This window comes from Pagrus pagrus (assembly GCF_965226575.1).
Source record: "Pagrus pagrus genome assembly, chromosome: 6".
Taxonomy (NCBI): Eukaryota; Metazoa; Chordata; class Actinopteri; order Spariformes; family Sparidae; genus Pagrus; species Pagrus pagrus.
The window spans coordinates 27,448,340-27,459,891 of record NC_140190.1 but is presented as its reverse complement, the minus strand read 5'-3'; positions in this window follow the sequence as shown (position 1 = coordinate 27,459,891).

The following is an 11,552-nucleotide window of genomic DNA, read 5'->3' as shown; positions in this document are numbered from 1 at the left end:
GTGTAATAATAAAACACTGACAACGTTCAACTGCAACTAGGTGTCACTAAAAGAGACACATCTTTAGTGTCAGGGGCATGAAAAGTTCTCATGAAACAGGTTTAAAATCCAGCTACAAATCAACAAAAGTTTTGACAAACTACAGCTATTTTGTATTTGATAGAGATTACATTTTAAACAATGCATGCCCGCCCTCTCTACATCTCTCTAGGTCCCTGTCCCCACAGTGGTCTGATGACGGACCTGGACTGCAAAAACAACACAGTTGTGGTGTCTTGGATGCCTGGCAGCGGCATCCTCTACTACAACGCCAGTGCTGATGCCTTTGACATTGATCACAGAGAGACCTGCTCGTCAAATGGTTCCTCCTGCAACATCAGCTCTCTGCGCTGTGGGGAGAGCTACAGGGTGAGCGTCAGTGGACAGGGACAGTTCTGCCCCAGTCCAGCCCAGGACTGGCAAAGAGTCAACACAGGTAACTTTAATATACTTTATGAAGACTGGCTGCCAGATACTTTCTACAACCATTTATCAAGTACTGTCAGCTAGCTAATTATTCCAATTACTTTTAGCTAATTGTTCCGACTTTTTATCTGTCACTTTTAGCTCGTTAAAGTAGGCTATTTCAAGTGTATGCATTACTTTGACCCACTATTTTTCTCTAATTATTTCAACTGTTTATGCTGTGATATTATTATGTTTAAGTAACTGTTAGTTATTTTAATTGATAAACTATTGAAACAATTAGCTTTTTACTTTTAACTGTTACTTTTAAGCAGCTGTTAGCAAACTTCTTCAACTGTCTACTTCTGGCTTCATTGTTTAAACTGTTTCTGTCGCTTTTATCCAGTTTAACCAGGCTAATTTAACACTTTATCCATTACTTTAAGCTAGCTCATTATTTTAACTGTATATCAACTACTTTTTGTAAATTATCTCAACTGATTATCCATTATTGTTTTACTAATTAACTAGCTAATTATTTCAACTGCATTTTTCAACTACTTTGTGTTGAGAAAGTACAGAACTGTTTATCCATTCATACTTTTAAGTAGCTGTTAGCTAACTCCTTCAAATCATCTGTTTATAAAGGTTCTTTCAGCTAACTGTCTTATTAATATACTATTATTCTGGGCCTCCTTTTTCAACTGTTTATCCTCTGTGTTTTGTTTGTTTGTTTTTAACCAAAAACGTTCAGCTTTAGTACTTTAAGTTATTTTTTTCAACTTTTATTGCTTTTAGCTAACTGTTTCAACCATGTATTCATTACCTTTTGGCCTTGCCTGCTATTTTGACTGTTTATCCCTCATTTTGACCAGAGCTGTTTATTAAATTAAAAGAGTTTGTCTGTCAATCATAGGCAATTATATCAATAGGTTATCCATTACTATTAATTAGCTATTTCAACATTACTTTTATCCTCCTATTCAGACCATTTATCCAGTACATATAGCTATCATTTTTCAACTTGTATCAATATTAAGTATTATATACCAGGTAACAATTAAGTATTTGTACAGAACGAAAGCTGGATAAAGAATGTCAGAGAAAAAAAAAAAATACCAATAGGATCATATATAACACATAAACATCAGAACTGAACTAAAGGTTTATACAATAAAGCGATCATCCTGCCATTTTCTTGAAGTCAGCATCTATCCCTAAATAGAAACCTTATTCTATTCTATTATAGTATTATATATACTCTTTTAATGCATGTAAACTATCTGACTCATTCTTCTGTCACTCCTCCAGCTCCCTGCCCTCCAACCCAGCTGATGGTCGACTCTTCCTGTGAATCAAACAACATCTCGGTGTCATGGCAGGCCTCGCAGGGCTCCTTCTCTTACATGGCCGTGGCTGAAAACGAAGAGGGTCGCCTGTGGTCCTGTAACACCAGCAGCACCACCTGTCAGATCGCCAGTCTGCCCTGTGGACAGCAGTACTATGTCTACGCTGTTGGTGTTGATGCAAATTGCATCGGAGCCAAGAGTAACATTGAAATGATCCATACAGGTATGTATTAAAATCCAAGTCAAATCTGGCTAGTCTGCAGTTACTTGACTATTTTTATGCTCATTGTACAAAGTTCAATTGTATTCTTGTTGGGTGATTTATATTTAACATGTCTGTTGTTGCAATAATTTTATTCAACCTTACCTAAGCAGCTCACAACAAGTGAGCATAAAGCAGCTCAGTATCTCTGTGAAGGACTTACATGCCTGTGGCTGGATCAAACCTGTGACCGTACAGTGACAGTCACTGCTCTCTCTCCCTCTCTCCAGCTCCTTGTGTGCCACAGAGCATACAGAACAGCCTTGACTGTCTATCTGGTGTCCTCAACGTTACATGGCAGTCGATGGGTCACGTCGTTCGGTTCCACGCCTCGGTGATGAGCAGCAAAGGTCACGTCAGCAGCTGCAGGACGGATAAGCATTACTGTGTCGTTCGCAACCTGCTGTGCGGTCTGACCTACAACGTTACAGTGGTGGCCCAAGATGAGGCCTGTAACAGCTCCCACAGCCCCACCAAGCAGGTCATTACAGGTATGTAAAGCTCCAGGTGATACTTACACAGAATGCCTGTCTTTATTCTGTGTGGAATTTGTTTTCATGCAGAAAGACATAAGTTTAACTGTTCCACATATTTTATCCTCACCTTAACTTCACTTCCACTCTTCCTCTCAGCTCCCTGTCCTCTCATGACCTACCTTCCCACTGTCAACTGCACCACCGGTGTCGTATCTGTAACCTGGAACGACAGCATGCCGGGGGTCACGTACACGGTGTTGGCGGTCGACACCATGGGTCGTCAACACAACTGCAGCGGTACCGACAGCGGCTGTAATCTCAACATGCTGGAGTGCGGGACGAAGTACAACGTCAGCATCACACCATCCAGGAATGGATGTGTGGGCAGAGACAGTCCCCAAAAAATGATCACAACAGGCAAGGATCACAATGTCTGAGTTTTACATGAAATAAAGAAGCAGATTAAGACGATAATGATGATCTCTTAATTAAATTCTGTGAATGTGAGCACTCGGTGCGACTTGTTTTCTGACCTGTTCCTGGTTAACCTCCAGTGCCCTGCGTACCTCGCCTGTCTGACGTGGAGATCGACTGTCTGACAAACTCGGCCTGGGTGATGTATGAGGAGTCTGCCGGGGCGGAGGACTATGTCGTCATGGCGACAGACAGCCGGGGTTACGTCCAGACATTTGAGTGTAACTACACGTCAGATGGGATGTGCAGTTTGCCGCCACTGATGTGCAGCCAAAACCTCACCTTCACCCTCAAGGCCCTAGACCAACAATGCCCCAGTGCATCCAGCAACGCCGTCGCAACCGAGACAGGTAAATTAAAAAGATGCAGTGTATCAATAAACATAAATAAATATGTTATACATGTATATCTAAAGAGCGAGCAGGATGTCTTCCTTGGGGTCTGCTGTCACGCCGTCATAACTCTACAGTGGCCCAGAACGCACAAACCATAATGTGGATCTAGAAAGGGCTTTTTGCGTTTTCCGTGTTTATAGAGGCCACTGTAGTTTCGTCCACATGCTTGGAAGGAGAGGGTGAGGGGAAGTCAGGGGTATTCAGTTAGTTGCAATTGCAACCTCACCCTCTCAGTATTTTGAGTTTTGCAAATCTTTCTGACCTCTGAGAATTGGTCCAGTTATTTTTGTATATGATTTAAGTAAAATTCATTATGTGTCAAATTTAAACAATTCTGACTTGCCTTTGAGTGGTAGCATCAAACAAGGTGCTGTAGCAGACAGAAATGTGAGCCTCCTTCCATATCTGAGACCCTGAGATAAAATTACATCAATTTTTTTGGACTTTCAGTTGACTTGCTAACAGTTGAGTATTTCTAATGTAAGTACGGATTTGAGGTTCAGGCAACACAAATGCAATAGTCAGGTAGATCATTTTAAATTGTACCTCATAGTGCGTCTCCTTTTCCAGCTCCCTGTCCTCCTGTGGATGTAATGACATCAGTGGGCTGTGAAAATCACACAGCCAGCATCTCATGGTCAGCCATTCCTGGTGCAGTTACGTATAAGGCCACGCTGGAGCAGATAAATGGAGGCACCTCCTGTTGCACCACATCGGATACTGGCTGTGACATCAGCGATCTGCAGTGTGGAGAAATGTACATCCTGCTCGTCTCGGCCGAGGGACGAACGTGCAACAGCTCTCAGAGTGAAGGAGAGATCGTCAGAACAGGTGTGTGGTTCATACAGTACAGGTGACACACATGCATACACTCTTTTAGAAATTTAGGAAGGAATTTGGAACAGGGAGTAAGATAAACAGCTACATTGTTCAGGATTAGAATTAAAAGAATGACCTCTCCACCACAGCGCCATGCGTTCCTGAGAACCTCAAAGCCAATCTGAGCTGCAGCGACAATGTGGCCTCCATGTCGTGGAACCACAGCAGGGGAGTCGGACATCTTTACAGGGTGAGGGCTGAGAGTACCGATGGCCACGTGGACGAGTGTGTCTCCAGCGACAACCAGTGTGATCTGACAGGTCTGCGCTGTGGACAGTATTCCACGGCTACTGTGATGGCGGAGGACAGCGACTGCAAGAGCAAACCGAGCGACAGTGTGAAAATCAAGACTGGTACGTGTAGAGCTTGACTGCTGACTTCTAAAAATGAACATTTATTATCATTTAGAAGTTTTTAAAAGCACTTTTATTTATATATTTGTACAAGGAACAGTAGTTATCCAGAGCTGCATACAACAAATGATTCCTAAACTTCTTTGGGGAGGTTCAGAAAAATCTAATCAACAACTACACATTTTTGTTTGTTCATGGGCTCATTTTTTGATTCTTTTCATCCAGAATAAGCTGGACTTCAGCAAATATTTAGTTAAAGAAAAAGGAGGTTATAGATGCTGTTATAGCATTAGTTATATCAGAAATTAGTATTTCTTCACTGAAAGGAGAGCAAAGAAGAGCACTGAGGCTTTTTCTTGATGGAGAACATTTGTCGCTCTTCTCTCGACTGGTGGTCGTAGAACTGTCCTGCAGTTGATCTGATTGGTTGAAGTTAGCCTGTGATAGATGAGGATAGTCGTGGTCTGTCTAGTCACCAGCCAACAGTTTTCAAGGATGAATTCCCAGATTGTCCTGTGTAACAAACATCTGCCGCATTAGGTTAGTCAACCAGCAAAAACTCCAGGAAGTCGCTGCGTCTGGCCAAGAAAAAGTCCAGTTTATAAACCACTATAAAACCAAAACTTTACCTCTGGACAGAGCCAGGTTAGCTGTATCCCCTGTTTTCTAGTCTTGATGCTAAGCTAAGCTAACTGGCTGTTGCCTATACCTTCATATTTATTGTAGTGGTATATATCTTCTCATCTAACTTTGGGGATGGAAAATGATTGATGATGAGTATGATCTCAAAAATATATTTAAATTCCACGTTTTCATAAAAATCTCATTTCAGTACTCTAATCCCAACATCACACCTTCTTCATCTCCTGTCCCCAGTGCCGTGCACCCCTGTGAACATCTCCTCTGCGATGGACTGTGAGACCAATTCTCTGATTGTGTCCTGGTCAGAGAGCTCGGGAGCCGACTCCTACATCGCCACAATGCAGGACAGTATCGGTCATACCACAAACTGTGTGGGCACGACTGAGGGATCCTGCAATGTGACGGGAGTCGGCTGTGGTCAGATCTACCATGTCTCCGTGGTCTCCTCTGATGGATTCTGCGACAGCCCGTCCACTTCTGTGGTTGACACACCTTCAGGTAGGACAGAGTCAAACGGACTAGAAGCAGATTTTGCTGTCATGAGACCACTTATTTGTGTCTTTGTAATTATATTTTATACTTAAATAAAAGGGTTTCAAAGTGTAGAAGACCCCTTTAGGATCATAAAAAAAAACCCTTTCCAAATCTTGATGCTTAATGTAAAAATACATTTTATTCTTGCTAAAACCAAGATTTAATCTTGCTCAAAGTCTACTTAATTAAAATGATAATGTTTTTTTCTCAATGCAATAAAAATTGGACAAATAATTAATTTTTTTATATTTGTCCAATCGCTGTTTGTGTTAAAGTTTTGGTAAAATGTGTTGTCGTTCTATACACTTGCACTGTTTTCATGTTAATCCATAAGTAACATTAACCCATTCTCTCCATAAACTATAAACATAGTAATATGTTTATAGGAAGCTAAACTGATTTCTGTCACAGCTGTCTTTCTTGTTCTTTCAGGTCCCTGCAAACCAAGATTTATCAAGGCAGTGGTGGACTGCTACACGCAGACAGCCCTGGTAGGCTGGTTCCCAAGTGATGGAGCTCTGTCTTACATGGTCACCGCCACAACCATGTCAGGCCACAACGTCACCTGTGAGACCAGCAGAGCCCACTGTGAGCTGACGGGGCTGCTCTGTGGCCAGAGTTACTCTGTCTCTGTCATAGCTGTGGGAGAAACCTGCAGCAGCATCGCTCACATGTCAAGCCAGCTGGTCACAGGTGAGCATCGACGGACAAGCTTAACTACTAGGGTTGGGTATCATTTCAATTTATCGATTCCTATTCCGATTCCAGTTCTGCTTATTGAATCCAGTTCTTATTGAATCTTATTGAGGAAAAAGAAAGAACAAATATTTCAAGAACAAAAATTGGCCTACCTGTATTGTTGGCACATTTAGCCACATTCTTGGTCAATTTTACACTCACATTATTATGCTACACCTACCACAGGGTAGGCCAAATCATAATTTACTGTAGACTATAATGTTAGTTATTCTGCCAGCTATTTCTGACGTGCTATGACACAGGAAAATATTAAAGCAGGCTAAAGTCCATGGATGTTGCTGTAAACAACCAGATACCAATAATGCATTTTGCAAACCTAAATGGAGGAGACTCAACCATAGCAAAGGGATGCATCACAATTCTTGTCAGCTCTGTGACATTCATCCACTTTGTCCTTGTTCATCTTCGCCTTCTTCACATCTTAACTTCAAAGTGAAAGGAGTTTCTGTACTAGAGGTGGTCTCTGGGGATGATGAACTGGAGTTGGAGAGGTGCTCTCTGAACTCGTCCATACAGTACATGGATTTTTGAGTGAAGTTAATGTCTTAATGTTGAAAATATTGACATACAGGTATATATAGATTCTGGATTTTTCAGGCAGGCAGAAAGAGAAGATTTAACTTGATCAGATAATTGAACTTTTAATTGGAAAAACCCCTGGACACAATTCTACTTATTCAAAGCAGATTATTTTTAGATTTCCTAAAACATATCTGGAGAAAACCTTTAGAGGTCTGTTTTGACAAGGCTTCACTCTGCCCTCAGGATACTGTTGACCTAATAGTCTTGTTTTCTTAAAACTATCTGTGAGTTCAGAGAGATTATTTCAAACTGACTCCAATATAAATTAACTGGAATTGCCCGGAATAAAATATTACTATCCTGATACCAGATGGTAAAAGTTGAAGATTGAAGAAAAATCGCAGAGAAAAATTCTAGATAATTTTACTTTTTTAACATATTTTTAGAAAATAAGACATTTCAGATGTTTTTGCAGTGTAAAGTTTGAAACTAACTTCAAAGATAAAGCTCATACTGTTTCCATTATAATATATAATGATAATAACAATATACGATAACGTAAGGTAATCCTTTATTGATCCCCAGGCGGAAATTTGAATAAAATAAAATAGACACGAGCACTCAAACTCAGTTTACAGGCATTAATTTAGCCTGACTTTTGATTACATACATGTTTTATTTTTTGTATTATTAGTCCATCTTTTCTGCCCAGTCTTTCAGTTAAAAAGTAACATCTATTTTTCCATGTCTTCCAGAGCCATGCATCCCCGAGCACATCACCACTGAGTACAGCCTGACGATCGGCCAGGTGCTGTGGGACATGACCGCTGGTGCTGACAACTACACAGTTGAAGGGGTGACGGAGGAGGGCCTGATGGTCTCCTGCATCACAGACGACAACTTCTGTGCCTTGTACAATATGGAGTGTGGCCAAATGTACGCGGTCACTGTCACGGCAAACAATCACGTGTGTCAAGGCATGTCCACCTCGACTGAAGCAGTTACGATTACAACAGGTGAGAAAAAACACTGATAGAGTTTTTTTATTCATTCTCCACTGGAGAGAAGCAAAGAGCAAAAATACAAAACTTTCCCTTATAAAATGTTGTTTATCTGTGTCGTTTATTATGCAGCGTAGATGAAAGATATCAGCATCCATGTTGCATCCTTCAACTTCTTCTGCCTCTTTCTCTGTCCTCAGAGCCTTGCCCACCAAACAACGTGCAGACCGATGTGAATTGTCAGAACGACATGGGAATCGTGTCCTGGGAGGCCAGTATTGGTGCGGTGGGCTATGAGGCTCATCTCCGCGGCCGCGATGGCCACTTTCTGTCGTGCCACACTAACAACACTTTCTGTAACATGCACGGCCTCCACTGTGGAGTCGTCTATTACACCGACGTCATGGCCATCGGACAGACGCTCAACAGTAGCGCCTCCGCTACTGTACTGCTGGTCGCAGGTATTGAGCACTCAACACTGCCTTCATTTTATTAAAATATTATGCTGAATCCTCTTTGCCACATCTCAAACCTGCACTTTTTGTAGTAGTAGTGAATATTTAAAGCATATGATATGACAATACATCTAGGTTAAAAAATGTTCATTATTCTTTAAGAAACATGCACAAGGAAATATTTAGAAAAACAACCCTCTAGTTAGCTTACCAACTCAGACTTTATTAGTGAAGAGAGCCGCAACCAGACCCCCCAAATGAACCCTATAGATATGATTGTGTTTCCTGTTTGTTTGCATCTACTGCATGTTTGTGCTTGCAAAATGCAGAGAAGTGGAAGACTGTGACGTAGTAAATAGTAGTATAAACAAAATAGGTATCCAATTAAAAAAAAAAAAAAAATTAGTGCAGCAAATGTTTTGAGGAAGGGACTGAAATGCATTTGGGGATAAACAGTGAATGTGGAATTAACTTTTTTAGAGGAAACCTTCACAGGGTACGTTCAGATTCTGATACTGGGTGTGCATATGTTTGCTACACTGGGCCTGAAGTGCAAAACACAACAGCAAAATACAAAACTTTTCATGTTCATCTTAAAGCTAGAACTACTACTAGAAACTACTTTTTCACAGCAAAATGCAGCTACTTCCATTTGTCGTGGACTGTCAGACAGTGCATCCAATCAGGAAGAGCTGTATTGTTTTGTGAATTGATGTTGTGGTTTTTTTTATTTGCAGGTGTGCATTATAATTTGCGTTTGTGTTTTCTATTTTGCTGTTATGTTTTCCACTTCAGGGCCACCACTGTCGCCCCCCTAAGAAATTATGAAACAGCCCTTAAGAGCAAAACAAAGAGTTTTAAGCAGCAGAGAGCATGCTCTGTCCAAAGACAGCTGGAGCCAGAAAATGTGTGTTTTACCTCTGTCATCCTTTTGGATTGTATTTATCATTATATTTACAATTTACATCACGTGGCATGCAATGTTGCCATGGTTGCAAATTCCTCACTACATTTAGGCATCTCCAATAAAAGAGTCTCTCAGCAAATCTAGGTCCTTTTTGTGCAGACGTAAGTCGCCATACAATACTAATTGAATATTTAGTATTCAGTGAGTGTGTACTCAACCTGGCTATAGCTGTGGCTCTGTGGATTGACTGTGTACAAGGTGTGATTGTTAAGTTAATGACATAAGGTAGAAATCCTTGCACATTTATTTTAAAGCCCCCTCCTACATTTACACATCCTTTTACACACAGCAGTGATAACGTCATTATCACTTTGAAAATGGCGACGATTTAGCTCCTTCTTCATCTTGGAGAAGGTAGTAGTCTGAGAGTGCTAACACAGGTAAATAGGGCAGTTGATGGGGGAGTTGGACTTGCAATTTTCAATTACCTGAAACAGGAATACCACAGAAGTTATAAAGTTCAAACTTTCCTTCTACCTTAGGCCATGAACTTATCACCCTTGTAAATGTGATTGAGCTGCTGGTTTGTTCATCAATCTCTTCTTATTAAAGATTTTCTTTTTTCATGATTTTCCATGTTATTTATAAGAGCTTACAAGATGTCATATGTTACTCAAGCACACATTTTTATACAGAAATAATTCCACGTTGATTTCTCACATATGCAGTTTGATAATTGTGACTTCTAGCGACCTTCGGAGCAGGCTACTTTCTAAAAGAGATGGAAACACTGGTATTGTCGCATAACTTGTATGTGCTAAAGTTGAAATTTATGAAACGTAACCTTGACTTGGAACGGTGTAACTGAATGTGTAAAGGTCAGTGCAGCTTTAAAGTGCGATAAATTAAACTGCATCCATGTCCCGTGTGTCTTCCTTCCCTTCTGTCTCCAGCTCCCTGTGCAGCTGAAAATGTGGCAGCTAGTTTGGATTGCTCCAACAACACAGCCGAAGTCTCCTGGACTCCGGCCAGAGAAGCAAAGTCCTACATGGTGACTGCTGTAGGAGTGGATGGCCACTGGGCTTCATGTGAGACCGATGATGACCGGTGTGATTTGACGGAGCTGCAGTGTGGTCAGATGTATAACATCAGCCTCACCACCATCAGCGACAACTGCCAGACTGAAACACAGACTAATGTGACCTTCAGCACACGTGAGTTCAGCAACATCTTCTCCCAGAGAAGTTGTACCAAAGACAACGGGATCATTGAGTCTGAATTTGTACTACTGTATTTTGTTAATAATCTCATGTAGGGTGAATTTCTCTTAAATATGTTGATATTTAACATGTTTTCCAGGACCCTGTAAACCCATGCGTGTTGGAGTCGACCTGCAGTGTGGGACGAGTACGGCAAACTTGCACTGGGAGGAAAGAGAGGGAGTGGAGTTGTACATGGCTTCTGCCACCTGCAGCATGGGAATGACTCGGCAGTGCAACTCCACCAACTCCACCTGCCAGTTCTCCAACTTGCACTGCGGGCAAACTTACAAGTTCTCTGTCACTGCGTACAGTTACATGTGCTACAGTGAAGTCAGCAGCACTGTGGAGATTCAGACAGGTAGGGCTCATCAAATAATTAACTGGTTAGGTAATTGGTTGATTGATTGAGGGATTCTTAGCTACATAAAGAAAGAGATGGAGTTGTGCATCTGATCGTCCACCCTCATCACAGTTTAGTAAAACTGTCAGTGAAACAGTCTACATATCTTTGTTTTATTTGTTGAATTCATTGCATTTTTGTGGTTCATCAGATTTTCTTTTTAAGAAGGTTTCTCTGTACAAATTAATTTGATTCATCAAATTACCCTCAACTTTGGATCATAAACCAAGACGGGAAAACAGGTTTTAATATTTTCAGAGGTTTTCTATGGTACTCAAGATCAGCTTCATTTCATTAAAACAGTGGAACAAAAATACCCAACATGTTATTGTTATTATATCAATTATAAAAGGAGTAAATAATCCTGTACTTCCATATTTTTATTATTGATATTTTTTCTTTATTTTATTTAAGTATCATTTCAAAATATTTGTCATT